Raw genomic sequence first — 15794 nt, forward strand, 5'->3', positions numbered from 1 at the left:
GGCAATGGGTGAAGTTCGTCAGGAGTACTGCATAAAAAAACGAGTGTGTTGTCGTGGCAGTTGGTGATCAATGAAATAAAACAAAATAAAATCAATAAATAATAATGTCATAGACTTAAAGTCATACCTTTGAAGTCATAATGCATTGCAAGTGTTATTATGGAATGTTGTGCTGTGTTTTCAAGCGATTCAATGTGCTGCTCTGCAAGGTTTGGAGACAGCGCGTGCGTTCACGGAGATCAAGAGCAGCCGGAGATCAAGAGCAGCCGCCGCAGGGGAGGGATACCATGGTAAATAGGTTACCTATTTACCATGGTATCTCTCCCCTGGGTGCGTTGTGTTTTGGTGAGCAATAATGCAGGAAAGCAGCGGGCGGGGTGGCGAGCTTGTCCTGCTGCTCCAACACAAGCTACCTTAAGAGCCGGTACGATGCGGGCAATGGGTGAAGTTCGTCAGGAGTACTGCATAAAAAAACGAGTGTGTTGTCGTGGCAGTTGGTGATCAAAGAAATAAAACAAAATAAAATCAATAAATAATAATGTCATAGACTTAAAGTCATACCTTTGAAGTCATAATGCATTGCAAGTGTTATTATGGAATGTTGTGCTGTTTTTTCAAGCGCTTCAATGTGCTGCTCTGCAAGGTTTGGAGACAGCGCGTGCGTTCACGGAGATCAAGAGCAGCCGCCGCAGGGGAGGGATACCACGGTAAATAGGTTACCTATTTACCATGGTATCTCTCCCCTGGGTGCGTTTTGTTTTGGTGAGCAATAATGCAGGAAAGCAGCGGGCGGGATGGCGAGCTTGTCCTGCTGCTCCAACACAAGCTACCTTAAGAGCCGGTAGGATGCGGGCAATGGGTGAAGTTCGTCAGGAGTACTGCATAAAAAAACGAGTGTGTTGTCGTGGCAGTTGGTGATCAAAGAAATAAAAAAAATAAAATCAATAAATAATAATGTCATAGACTTAAAGTCATACCTTTGAAGTCATAATGCATTGCAAGTGTTATTATGGAATGTTGTGCTGTGTTTTCAAGCGCTTCAATGTGCTGCTCTGCAAGGTTTGGAGACAGCGCGTGCATTCACGGAGATCAAGAGCAGCCGCCGCAGGGGAGGGATACCACGGTAAATAGGTTACCTATTTACCATGGTATCTCTCCCCTGGGTGCGTTTTGTTTTGGTGAGCAATAATGCAGGAAAGCAGTGGGCAGGAAGGCGAGCTTGTCCTGCTGCTCCAACACAAGCTACCTTAAGAGCCGGTACGATGCGGGCAATGGGTGAAGTTCGTCAGGAGTACTGCATAAAAAAACGAGTGTGTTGTCGTGGCAGTTGGTGATCAAAGAAATAAAACAAAATAAAATCAATAAATAATAATGTCATAGACTTAAAGTCATACCTTTGAAGTCATAATGCATTGCAAGTGTTATTATGGAATGTTGTGCTGTGTTTTCAAGTGCTTCAATGTGCTGCTCTGCAAGGTTTGGAGACAGCGCGTGCGTTCACGGAGATCAAGAGCAGCCGCCGCAGGGGAGGGATACCACGGTAAATAGGTTACCTATTTACCATGGTATCTCTCCCCTGGGTGCGTTTTGTTTTGGTGAGCAATAATGCAGGAAAGCAGTGGGCGGGATGGCGAGCTTGTCCTGCTGCTCCAACACAAGCTACCTTAAGAGCCGGTACGATGCGGGCAATGGGTGAAGTTCGTCAGGAGTACTGCATAAAAAAACGAGTGTGTTGTCGTGGCAGTTGGTGATCAAAGAAATAAAACAAAATAAAATCAATAAATAATAATGTCATAGACTTTAAGTCATACCTTTGAAGTCATAATGCATTGCAAGTGTTATTATGGAATGTTGTGCTGTGTTTTCAAGCGCTTCAATGTGCTGCTCTGCAAGGTTTGGAGACAGCGCGTGCGTTCACGGAGATCAAGAGCAGCCGCCGCAGGGGAGGGATACCACGGTAAATAGGTTACCTATTTACCATGGTATCTCTCCCCTGGGTGCGTTTTGTTTTGGTGAGCAATAATGCAGGAAAGCAGCGGGCGGGATGGCGAGCTTGTCCTGCTGCTCCAACACAAGCTACCTTAAGAGCCGGTACGATGCGGGCAATGGGTGAAGTTCGTCAGGAGTACTGCATAAAAAAACGAGTGTGTTGTCGTGGCAGTTGGTGATCAAAGAAATAAAACAAAATAAAATCAATAAATAATAATGTCATAGACTTAAAGTCATACCTTTGAAGTCATAATGCATTGCAAGTGTTATTATGGAATGTTGTGCTGTGTTTTCAAGCGCTTAAATGTGCTGCTCTGCAAGGTTTGGAGACAGCGCGTGCGTTCACGGAGATCAAGAGCAGCCGCCGCAGGGGAGGGATACCATGGTAAATAGGTTACCTATTTACCATGGTATCTCTCCCCTGGGTGCGTTGTGTTTTGGTGAGCAATAATGCAGGAAAGCAGCGGGCGGGGTGGCGAGCTTGTCCTGCTGCTCCAACACAAGCTACCTTAAGAGCCGGTACGATGCGGGCAATGGGTGAAGTTCGTCAGGAGTACTGCATAAAAAAACGAGTGTGTTGTCGTGGCAGTTGGTGATCAAAGAAATAAAACAAAATAAAATCAATAAATAATAATGTCATAGACTTAAAGTCATACCTTTGAAGTCATAATGCATTGCAAGTGTTATTATGGAATGTTGTGCTGTGTTTTCAAGCGCTTCAATGTGCTGCTCTGCAAGGTTTGGAGACAGCGCGTGCGTTCACGGAGATCAAGAGCAGCCGCCGCAGGGGAGGGATACCATGGTAAATAGGTTACCTATTTACCATGGTATCTCTCCCCTGGGTGCGTTGTGTTTTGGTGAGCAATAATGCAGGAAAGCAGCGGGCGGGGTGGCGAGCTTGTCCTGCTGCTCCAACACAAGCTACCTTAAGAGCCGGTACGATGCGGGCAATGGGTGAAGTTCGTCAGGAGTACTGCATAAAAAAACGAGTGTGTTGTCGTGGCAGTTGGTGATCAAAAAAATAAAACAAAATAAAATAAATAAATAATAATGTCATAGACTTAAAGTCATACATTTGAAGTCATAATGCATTGCAAGTGTTATTATGGAATGTTGTGCTGTGTTTTCAAGCGCTTCAATGTGCTGCTCTGCAAGGTTTGGAGACAGCGTGTGCGTTCACGGAGATCAAGAGCAGCCGCCGCAGGGGAGGGATACCACGGTAAATAGGTTACCTATTTACCATGGTATCTCTCCCCTGGGTGCGTTTTGTTTTGGTGAGCAATAATGCAGGAAAGCAGCGGGCGGGATGGCGAGCTTGTCCTGCTGCTCCAACACAAGCTACCTTAAGAGCCGGTACGATGCGGGCAATGGGTGATGTTCGTCAGGAGTACTGCATAAAAAAACGAGTGTGTTGTCGTGGCAGTTGGTGATCAAAGAAATAAAACAAAATAAAATCAATAAATAATAATGTCATAGACTTAAAGTCATACCTTTGAAGTCATAATGCATTGCAAGTGTTATTATCTAATGTTGTGCTGTGTTTTCAAGCGCTTCAATGTGCTGCTCTGCAAGGTTTGGAGACAGCGCGTGCGTTCACGGAGATCAAGAGCAGCCGCCGCAGGGGAGGGATACCACGGTAAATAGGTTACCTATTTACCATGGTATCTCTCCCCTGGGTGCGTTTTGTTTTGGTGAGCAATAATGCAGGAAAGCAGTGGGCGGGATGGCGAGCTTGTCCTGCTGCTCCAACACAAGCTACCTTAAGAGCCGGTACGATGCGGGCAATGGGTGAAGTTCGTCAGGAGTACTGCATAAAAAAACGAGTGTGTTGTCGTGGCAGTTGGTGATCAAAGAAATAAAACAAAATAAAATCAATAAATAATAATGTCATAGACTTTAAGTCATACCTTTGAAGTCATAATGCATTGCAAGTGTTATTATGGAATGTTGTGCTGTGTTTTCAAGCGCTTCAATGTGCTGCTCTGCAAGGTTTGGAGACAGCGCGTGCGTTCACGGAGATCAAGAGCAGCCGCCGCAGGGGAGGGATACCACGGTAAATAGGTTACCTATTTACCATGGTATCTCTCCCCTGGGTGCGTTTTGTTTTGGTGAGCAATAATGCAGGAAAGCAGCGGGCGGGATGGCGAGCTTGTCCTGCTGCTCCAACACAAGCTACCTTAAGAGCCGGTACGATGCGGGCAATGGGTGAAGTTCGTCAGGAGTACTGCATAAAAAAACGAGTGTGTTGTCGTGGCAGTTGGTGATCAAAGAAATAAAACAAAATAAAATCAATAAATAATAATGTCATAGACTTAAAGTCATACCTTTGAAGTCATAATGCATTGCAAGTGTTATTATGGAATGTTGTGCTGTGTTTTCAAGCGCTTAAATGTGCTGCTCTGCAAGGTTTGGAGACAGCGCGTGCGTTCACGGAGATCAAGAGCAGCCGCCGCAGGGCAGGGATACCATGGTAAATAGGTTACCTATTTACCATGGTATCTCTCCCCTGGGTGCGTTGTGTTTTGGTGAGCAATAATGCAGGAAAGCAGCGGGCGGGGTGGCGAGCTTGTCCTGCTGCTCCAACACAAGCTACCTTAAGAGCCGGTACGATGCGGGCAATGGGTGAAGTTCGTCAGGAGTACTGCATAAAAAAACGAGTGTGTTGTCGTGGCAGTTGGTGATCAAAGAAATAAAACAAAATAAAATCAATAAATAATAATGTCATAGACTTAAAGTCATACCTTTGAAGTCATAATGCATTGCAAGTGTTATTATGGAATGTTGTGCTGTGTTTTCAAGCGCTTCAATGTGCTGCTCTGCAAGGTTTGGAGACAGCGCGTGCGTTCACGGAGATCAAGAGCAGCCGCCGCAGGGGAGGGATACCATGGTAAATAGGTTACCTATTTACCATGGTATCTCTCCCCTGGGTGCGTTGTGTTTTGGTGAGCAATAATGCAGGAAAGCAGCGGGCGGGGTGGCGAGCTTGTTCTGCTGCTCCAACACAAGCTACCTTAAGAGCCGGTACGATGCGGGCAATGGGTGAAGTTCGTCAGGAGTACTGCATAAAAAAACGAGTGTGTTGTCGTGGCAGTTGGTGATCAAAAAAATAAAACAAAATAAAATAAATAAATAATAATGTCATAGACTTAAAGTCATACCTTTGAAGTCATAATGCATTGCAAGTGTTATTATGGAATGTTGTGCTGTGTTTTCAAGCGCTTCAATGTGCTGCTCTGCAAGGTTTGGAGACAGCGTGTGCGTTCACGGAGATCAAGAGCAGCCGCCGCAGGGGAGGGATACCACGGTAAATAGGTTACCTATTTACCATGGTATCTCTCCCCTGGGTGCGTTTTGTTTTGGTGAGCAATAATGCAGGAAAGCAGCGGGCGGGATGGCGAGCTTGTCCTGCTGCTCCAACACAAGCTACCTTAAGAGCCGGTACGATGCGGGCAATGGGTGATGTTCGTCAGGAGTACTGCATAAAAAAACGAGTGTGTTGTCGTGGCAGTTGGTGATCAAAGAAATAAAACAAAATAAAATCAATAAATAATAATGTCATAGACTTAAAGTCATACCTTTGAAGTCATAATGCATTGCAAGTGTTATTATCTAATGTTGTGCTGTGTTTTCAAGCGCTTCAATGTGCTGCTCTGCAAGGTTTGGAGACAGCGCGTGCGTTCACGGAGATCAAGAGCAGCCGCCGCAGGGGAGGGATACCACGGTAAATAGGTTACCTATTTACCATGGTATCTCTCCCCTGGGTGCGTTTTGTTTTGGTGAGCAATAATGCAGGAAAGCAGTGGGCGGGATGGCGAGCTTGTCCTGCTGCTCCAACACAAGCTACCTTAAGAGCCGGTACGATGCGGGCAATGGGTGAAGTTCGTCAGGAGTACTGCATAAAAAAACGAGTGTGTTGTCGTGGCAGTTGGTGATCAAAGAAATAAAACAAAATAAAATCAATAAATAATAATGTCATAGACTTTAAGTCATACCTTTGAAGTCATAATGCATTGCAAGTGTTATTATGGAATGTTGTGCTGTGTTTTCAAGCGCTTCAATGTGCTGCTCTGCAAGGTTTGGAGACAGCGCGTGCGTTCACGGAGATCAAGAGCAGCCGCCGCAGGGGAGGGATACCACGGTAAATAGGTTACCTATTTACCATGGTATCTCTCCCCTGGGTGCGTTTTGTTTTGGTGAGCAATAATGCAGGAAAGCAGCGGGCGGGATGGCGAGCTTGTCCTGCTGCTCCAACACAAGCTACCTTAAGAGCCGGTACGATGCGGGCAATGGGTGAAGTTCGTCAGGAGTACTGCATAAAAAAACGAGTGTGTTGTCGTGGCAGTTGGTGATCAAAGAAATAAAACAAAATAAAATCAATAAATAATAATGTCATAGACTTAAAGTCATACCTTTGAAGTCATAATGCATTGCAAGTGTTATTATGGAATGTTGTGCTGTGTTTTCAAGCGCTTAAATGTGCTGCTCTGCAAGGTTTGGAGACAGCGCGTGCGTTCACGGAGATCAAGAGCAGCCGCCGCAGGGCAGGGATACCATGGTAAATAGGTTACCTATTTACCATGGTATCTCTCCCCTGGGTGCGTTGTGTTTTGGTGAGCAATAATGCAGGAAAGCAGCGGGCGGGGTGGCGAGCTTGTCCTGCTGCTCCAACACAAGCTACCTTAAGAGCCGGTACGATGCGGGCAATGGGTGAAGTTCGTCAGGAGTACTGCATAAAAAAACGAGTGTGTTGTCGTGGCAGTTGGTGATCAAAGAAATAAAACAAAATAAAATCAATAAATAATAATGTCATAGACTTAAAGTCATACCTTTGAAGTCATAATGCATTGCAAGTGTTATTATGGAATGTTGTGCTGTGTTTTCAAGCGCTTCAATGTGCTGCTCTGCAAGGTTTGGAGACAGCGCGTGCGTTCACGGAGATCAAGAGCAGCCGCCGCAGGGGAGGGATACCATGGTAAATAGGTTACCTATTTACCATGGTATCTCTCCCCTGGGTGCGTTGTGTTTTGGTGAGCAATAATGCAGGAAAGCAGCGGGCGGGGTGGCGAGCTTGTCCTGCTGCTCCAACACAAGCTACCTTAAGAGCCGGTACGATGCGGGCAATGGGTGAAGTTCGTCAGGAGTACTGCATAAAAAAACGAGTGTGTTGTCGTGGCAGTTGGTGATCAAAAAAATAAAACAAAATAAAATAAATAAATAATAATGTCATAGACTTAAAGTCATACCTTTGAAGTCATAATGCATTGCAAGTGTTATTATGGAATGTTGTGCTGTGTTTTCAAGCGCTTCAATGTGCTGCTCTGCAAGGTTTGGAGACAGCGTGTGCGTTCACGGAGATCAAGAGCAGCCGCCGCAGGGGAGGGATACCACGGTAAATAGGTTACCTATTTACCATGGTATCTCTCCCCTGGGTGCGTTTTGTTTTGGTGAGCAATAATGCAGGAAAGCAGCGGGCGGGATGGCGAGCTTGTCCTGCTGCTCCAACACAAGCTACCTTAAGAGCCGGTACGATGCGGGCAATGGGTGATGTTCGTCAGGAGTACTGCATAAAAAAACGAGTGTGTTGTCGTGGCAGTTGGTGATCAAAGAAATAAAACAAAATAAAATCAATAAATAATAATGTCATAGACTTAAAGTCATACCTTTGAAGTCATAATGCATTGCAAGTGTTATTATCTAATGTTGTGCTGTGTTTTCAAGCGCTTCAATGTGCTGCTCTGCAAGGTTTGGAGACAGCGCGTGCGTTCACGGAGATCAAGAGCAGCCGCCGCAGGGGAGGGATACCACGGTAAATAGGTTACCTATTTACCATGGTATCTCTCCCCTGGGTGCGTTTTATTTTGGTGAGCAATAATGCAGGAAAGCAGCGGGCGGGATGGCGAGCTTGTCCTGCTGCTCCAACACAAGCTACCTTAAGAGCCGGTACGATGCGGGCAATGGGTGAAGTTCGTCAGGAGTACTGCATAAAAAAACGAGTGTGTTGTCGTGGCAGTTGGTGATCAAAGAAATAAAACAAAATAAAATCAATAAATAATAATGTCATAGACTTAAAGTCATACCTTTGAAGTCATAATGCATTGCAAGTGTTATTATGGAATGTTGTGCTGTGTTTTCAAGCGCTTCAATGTGCTGCTCTGCAAGGTTTGGAGACAGCGCGTGCGTTCACGGAGATCAAGAGCAGCCGCCGCAGGGGAGGGATACCACGGTAAATAGGTTACCTATTCACCATGGTATCTCTCCCCTGGGTGCGTTTTGTTTTGTTGAGCAATAATGCAGGAAAGCAGCGAGCGGGATGGCGAGCTTGTCCTGCTGCTCCAACACAAGCTACCTTAAGAGCCGGTACGATGCGGGCAATGGGTGAAGTTCGTCAGGAGTACTGCATAAAAAAACGAGTGTGTTGTCGTGGCAGTTGGTGATCAAAGAAATAAAACAAAATAAAATCAATAAATAATAATGTCATAGACTTAAAGTCATACCTTTGAAGTCATAATGCATTGCAAGTGTTATTATGGAATGTTGTGCTGTGTTTTCAAGCGCTTCAATGTGCTGCTCTGCAAGGTTTGGAGACAGCGCGTGCGTTCACGGAGATCAAGAGCAGCCGCCGCAGGGGAGGGATACCATGGTAAATAGGTTACCTATTTACCATGGTATCTCTCCCCTGGGTGCGTTGTGTTTTGGTGAGCAATAATGCAGGAAAGCAGCGGGCGGGATGGCGAGCTTGTCCTGCTGCTCCAACACAAGCTACCTTAAGAGCCGGTACGATGCGGGCAATGGGTGATGTTCGTCAGGAGTACTGCATAAAAAAACGAGTGTGTTGTCGTGGCAGTTGGTGATCAAAGAAATAAAACAAAATAAAATCAATAAATAATAATGTCATAGACTTAAAGTCATACCTTTGAAGTCATAATGCATTGCAAGTGTTATTATCTAATGTTGTGCTGTGTTTTCAAGCGCTTCAATGTGCTGCTCTGCAAGGTTTGGAGACAGCGCGTGCGTTCACGGAGATCAAGAGCAGCCGCCGCAGGGGAGGGATACCACGGTAAATAGGTATTTACCATGGTATCTCTCCCCTGGGTGCGTTTTGTTTTGGTGAGCAATAATGCAGGAAAGCAGCGGGCGGGATGGCGAGCTTGTCCTGCTGCTCCAACACAAGCTACCTTAAGAGCCGGTAGGATGCGGGCAATGGGTGAAGTTCGTCAGGAGTACTGCATAAAAAAACGAGTGTGTTGTCGTGGCAGTTGGTGATCAAAGAAATAAAACAAAATAAAATCAATAAATAATAATGTCATAGACTTAAAGTCATACCTTTGAATTCATAATGCATTGCAAGTGTTATTATGGAATGTTGTGCTGTGTTTTCAAGCGCTTCAATGTGCTGCTCTGCAAGGTTTGGAGACAGCGCGTGCGTTCACGGAGATCAAGAGCAGCCGGAGATCAAGAGCAGCCGCCGCAGGGGAGGGATACCATGGTAAATAGGTTACCTATTTACCATGGTATCTCTCCCCTGGGTGCGTTGTGTTTTGGTGAGCAATAATGCAGGAAAGCAGCGGGCGGGATGGCGAGCTTGTCCTGCTGCTCCAACACAAGCTACCTTAAGAGCCGGTACGATGCGGGCAATGGGTGAAGTTCGTCAGGAGTACTGCATAAAAAAACGAGTGTGTTGTCGTGGCAGTTGGTGATCAAAGAAATAAAACAAAATAAAATCAATAAATAATAATGTCATAGACTTAAAGTCATACCTTTGAAGTCATAATGCATTGCAAGTGTTATTATGGAATGTTGTGCTGTGTTTTCAAGTGCTTCAATGTGCTGCTCTGCAAGGTTTGGTGACAGCGCGTGCGTTCACGGAGATCAAGAGCAGCCGCCGCAGGGGAGGGATACCATGGTAAATAGGTTACCTAAATAGGTAAAAAGGTTACCTATTTACCATGGTATCTCTCCCCTGGGTGCGTTGTGTTTTGGTGAGCAATAATGCAGGAAAGCAGCGGGCGGGATGGCGAGCTTGTCCTGCTGCTCCAACACAAGCTACCTTAAGAGCCGGTACGATGAGGGCAATGGGTGAAGTTCGTCAGGAGTACTGCATAAAAGAACGAGTGTGTTGTCGTGGCAGTTGGTGATCAAAGAAATAAAACAAAATAAAATCAATAAATAATAATGTCATAGACTTAAAGTCATACCTTTGAAGTCACAATGCATTGCAAGTGTTATTATGGAATGTTGTGCTGTGATTTCAAGCGCTTCAATGTGCTGCTCTGCAAGGTTTGGAGACAGCGCGTGCGTTCACGGAGATCAAGAGCAGCCGCCGCAGGGGAGGGATACCATGGTAAATAGGTTACCTATTTACCATGGTATCTCTCCCCTGGGTGCGTTGTGTTTTGGTGAGCAATAATGCAGGAAAGCAGCGGGCGGGATGGCGAGCTTGTCCTGCTGCTCCAACACAAGCTACCTTAAGAGCCGGTACGATGCGGGCAATGGGTGAAGTTCGTCAGGAGTACTGCATAAAAAAACGAGTGTGTTGTCGTGGCAGTTGGTGATCAAAGAAATAAAACAAAATAAAATCAATAAATAATAATGTCATAGATTTAAAGTCATACCTTTGAAGTCATAATGCATTGCAAGTGTTATTATGGAATGTTGTGCTGTGTTTTCAAGCGCTTCAATGTGCTGCTCTGCAAGGTTTGGAGACAGCGGGTGCGTTCACGGAGATCAAGAGCAGCCGGAGATCAAGAGCAGCCGCCGCAGGGGAGGGATACCACGGTAAATAGGTTACCTATTTACCATGGTATCTCTCCCCTGGGTGCGTTGTGTTTTGGTGAGCAATAATGCAGGAAAGCAGCGGGCGGGGTGGCGAGCTTGTCCTGCTGCTCCAACACAAGCTACCTTAAGAGCCGGTACGATGCGGGCAATGGGTGAAGTTCGTCAGGAGTACTGCATAAAAAAACGAGTGTGTTGTCGTGGCAGTTGGTGATCAAAGAAATAAAACAAAATAAAATCAATAAATAATAATGTCATAGACTTAAAGTCATACCTTTGAAGTCATAATGCATTGCAAGTGTTATTATGGAATGTTGTGCTGTGTTTTCAAGCGCTTCAATGTGCTGCTCTGCAAGGTTTGGAGACAGCGCTTGCGTTCACGGAGATCAAGAGCAGCCGCCGCAGGGGAGGGATACCACGGTAAATAGGTTACCTATTTACCATGGTATCTCTCCCCTGGGTGCGTTTTGTTTTGGTGAGCAATAATGCAGGAAAGCAGCGGGCGGGATGGCGAGCTTGTCCTGCTGCTCCAACACAAGCTACCTTAAGAGCCGGTACGATGCGGGCAATGGGCGAAGTTCGTCAGGATTACTGCATAAAAACACGAGTGTGTTGTCGTGGCAGTTGGTGATCAAAGAAATAAAACAAAATAAAATCAATAAATAATAATGTCATAGACTTAAAGTCATACCTTTGAAGTCATAATGCATTGCAAGTGAATTTATGGAATGTTGTGCTGTGTTTTCAAGCGCTTCAATGTGCTGCTCTGCAAGGTTTGGAGACAGCGCGTGCGTTCACGGAGATCAAGAGCAGCCGCCGCAGGGGAGGGATACCACGGTAAATAGGTTACCTAGAATAGGTTACCTATTTACCATGGTATCTCTCCCCTGGGTGCGTTTTGTTTTGGTGAGCAATAATGCAGGAAAGCAGCGGGCGGGATGGCGAGCTTGTCCTGCTGCTCCAACACAAGCTACCTTAAGAGCCGGTACGATGCGGGCAATGGGTGAAGTTCGTCAGGAGTACTGCATAAAAAAACGAGTGTGTTGTCGTGGCAGTTGGTGATCAAAGAAATAAAACAAAATAAAATCAATAAATAATAATGTCATAGACTTAAAGTCATACCTTTGAAGTCATAATGCATTGCAAGTGTTATTATGGAATGTTGTGCTGTGTTTTCAAGCGCTTAAATGTGCTGCTCTGCAAGGTTTGGAGACAGCGCGTGCGTTCACGGAGATCAAGAGCAGCCGCCGCAGGGGAGGGATACCATGGTAAATAGGTTACCTATTTACCATGGTATCTCTCCCCTGGGTGCGTTGTGTTTTGGTGAGCAATAATGCAGGAAAGCAGCGGGCGGGATGGCGAGCTTGTCCTGCTGCTCCAACACAAGCTACCTTAAGAGCCGGTACGATGCGGGCAATGGGTGAAGTTCGTCAGGAGTACTGCATAAAAAAACGAGTGTGTTGTCGTGGCAGTTGGTGATCAAAGAAATAAAACAAAATAAAATCAATAAGTAATAATGTCATAGACTTAAAGTCATACCTTTGAAGTCATAATGCATTGCAAGTGTTATTATGGAATGTTGTGCTGTTTTTTCAAGCGCTTCAATGTGCTGCTGTGCAAGGTTTGGAGACAGCGCGTGCGTTCACGGAGATCAAGAGCAGCCGGAGATCAAGAGCAGCCGCCGCAGGGGAGGGATACCATGGTAAATAGGTTACCTATTTACCATGGTATCTCTCCCCTGGGTGCGTTGTGTTTTGGTGAGCAATAATGCAGGAAAGCAGCGGGCGGGATGGCGAGCTTGTCCTGCTGCTCCAACACAAGCTACCTTAAGAGCCGGTACGATGCGGGCAATGGGTGAAGTTCGTCAGGAGTACTGCATAAAAAAACGAGTGTGTTGTCGTGGCAGTTGGTGATCAAAGAAATAAAACAAAATAAAATCAATAAGTAATAATGTCATAGACTTAAAGTCATACCTTTGAAGTCATAATGCATTGCAAGTGTTATTATGGAATGTTGTGCTGTTTTTTCAAGCGCTTCAATGTGCTGCTCTGCAAGGTTTGGAGACAGCGCGTGCGTTCACGGAGATCAAGAGCAGCCGCCGCAGGGGAGGGATACCACGGTAAATAGGTTACCTATTTACCATGGTATCTCTCCCCTGGGTGCGTTTTGTTTTGGTGAGCAATAATGCAGGAAAGCAGCGGGCGGGATGGCGAGCTTGTCCTGCTGCTCCAACACAAGCTACCTTAAGAGCCGGTACGATGCGGGCAATGGGTGAAGTTCGTCAGGAGTACTGCATAAAAAAACGAGTGTGTTGTCGTGGCAGTTGGTGATCAAAGAAATAAAACAAAATAAAATCAATAAGTAATAATGTCATAGACTTAAAGTCATACCTTTGAAGTCATAATGCATTGCAAGTGTTATTATGGAATGTTGTGCTGTTTTTTCAAGCGCTTCAATGTGCTGCTCTGCAAGGTTTGGAGACAGCGCGTGCGTTCACGGAGATCAAGAGCAGCCGCCGCAGGGGAGGGATACCACGGTAAATAGGTTACCTATTTACCATGGTATCTCTCCCCTGGGTGCGTTTTGTTTTGGTGAGCAATAATGCAGGAAAGCAGCGGGCGGGATGGCGAGCTTGTCCTGCTGCTCCAACACAAGCTACCTTAAGAGCCGGTACGATGCGGGCAATGGGTGAAGTTCGTCAGGAGTACTGCATAAAAAAACGAGTGTGTTGTCGTGGCAGTTGGTGATCAAAGAAATAAAACAAAATAAAATCAATAAATAATAATGTCATAGACTTAAAGTCATACCTTTGAAGTCATAATGCATTGCAAGTGTTATTATGGAATGTTGTGTTGTGTTTTCAAGCGCTTCAATGTGCTGCTCTGCAAGGTTTGGAGACAGCGGGTGCGTTCACGGAGATCAAGTGCAGCCGGAGATCAAGAGCAGCCGCCGCAGGGGAGGGATACCATGGTAAATAGGTTACCTATTTACCATGGTATCTCTCCCCTGGGTGCGTTTTGTTTTGGTGAGCAATAATGCAGGAAAGCAGCGGGCGGGATGGCGAGCTTGTCCTGCTGCTCCAACACAAGCTACCTTAAGAGCCGGTACGATGCGGGCAATGGGTGAAGTTCGTCAGGATTACTGCATAAAAACACGAGTGTGTTGTCGTGGCAGTTGGTGATCAAAGAAATAAAACAAAATAAAATCAATAAATAATAATGTCATAGACTTAAAGTCATACCTTTGAAGTCATAATGCATTGCAAGTGTTATTATGGAATGTTGTGCTGTGTTTTCAAGCGCTTCAATGTGCTGCTCTGCAAGGTTTGGAGACAGCGCGTGCGTTCACGGAGATCAAGAGCAGCCGGAGATCAAGAGCAGCCGCCGCAGGGGAGGGATACCATGGTAAATAGGTTACCTATTTACCATGGTATCTCTCCCCTGGGTGCGTTGTGTTTTGGTGAGCAATAATGCAGGAAAGCAGCGGGCGGGGTGGCGAGCTTGTCCTGCTGCTCCAACACAAGCTACCTTAAGAGCCGGAACGATGCGGGCAATGGGTGAAGTTCGTCAGGAGTACTGCATAAAAAAACGAGTGTGTTGTCGTGGCAGTTGGTGATCAAAGAAATAAAACAAAATAAAATCAATAAGTAATAATGTCATAGACTTAAAGTCATACCTTTGAAGTCATAATGCATTGCAAGTGTTATTATGGAATGTTGTGCTGTTTTTTCAAGCGCTTCAATGTGCTGCTCTGCAAGGTTTGGAGACAGCGCGTGCGTTCACGGAGATCAAGAGCAGCCGCCGCAGGGGAGGGATACCACGGTAAATAGGTTACCTATTTACCATGGTATCTCTCCCCTGGGTGCGTTTTGTTTTGGTGAGCAATAATGCAGGAAAGCAGCGGGCGGGATGGCGAGCTTGTCCTGCTGCTCCAACACAAGCTACCTTAAGAGCCGGTACGATGCGGGCAATGGGTGAAGTTCGTCAGGAGTACTGCATAAAAAACGAGTGTGTTGTCGTGGCAGTTGGTGATCAAAGAAATAAAACAAAATAAAATCAATAAATAATAATGTCATAGACTTAAAGTCATACCTTTGAAGTCATAATGCATTGCAAGTGTTATTATGGAATGTTGTGCTGTGTTTTCAAGCGCTTCAATGTGCTGCTCTGCAAGGTTTGGAGACAGCGGGTGCGTTCACGGAGATCAAGAGCAGCCGGAGATCAAGAGCAGCCGCCGCAGGGGAGGGATACCATGGTAAATAGGTTACCTATTTACCATGGTATCTCTCCCCTGGGTGCGTTGTGTTTTGGTGAGCAATAATGCAGGAAAGCAGCGGGCGGGATGGCGAGCTTGTCCTGCTGCTCCAACACAAGCTACCTTAAGAGCCGGTACGATGCGGGCAATGGGTGAAGTTCGTCAGGAGTACTGCATAAAAAACGAGTGTGTTGTCGTGGCAGTTGGTGATCAAAGAAATAAAACAAAATAAAATCAATAAATAATAATGTCATAGACTTAAAGTCATACCTTTGAAGTCATAATGCATTGCAAGTGTTATTATGGAATGTTGTGCTGTGTTTTCAAGCGCTTCAATGTGCTGCTCTGCAAGGTTTGGAGACAGCGGGTGCGTTCACGGAGATCAAGAGCAGCCGGAGATCAAGAGCAGCCGCCGCAGGGGAGGGATACCATGGTAAATAGGTTACCTATTTACCATGGTATCTCTCCCCTGGGTGCGTTGTGTTTTGGTGAGCAATAATGCAGGAAAGCAGCGGGCGGGATGGCGAGCTTGTCCTGCTGCTCCAACACAAGCTACCTTAAGAGCCGGTACGATGCGGGCAATGGGTGAAGTTCGTCAGGAGTATTGCATAAAAAAACGAGTGTGTTGTCGTGGCACTTGGTGATCAAAGAAATAAAACAAAATAAAATCAATAAATAATAATGTCATAGACTTAAAGTCATACCTTTGAAGTCATAATGCATTGCAAGTGTTATTATGGAATGTTGTGCTGTGTTTTCAAGCGCTTCAAAGTGCTGCT

This window comes from Acipenser ruthenus, chromosome 1 (genome assembly GCF_902713425.1).
Source record: "Acipenser ruthenus chromosome 1, fAciRut3.2 maternal haplotype, whole genome shotgun sequence".
NCBI classification, from domain to species: domain Eukaryota; kingdom Metazoa; phylum Chordata; class Actinopteri; order Acipenseriformes; family Acipenseridae; genus Acipenser; species Acipenser ruthenus.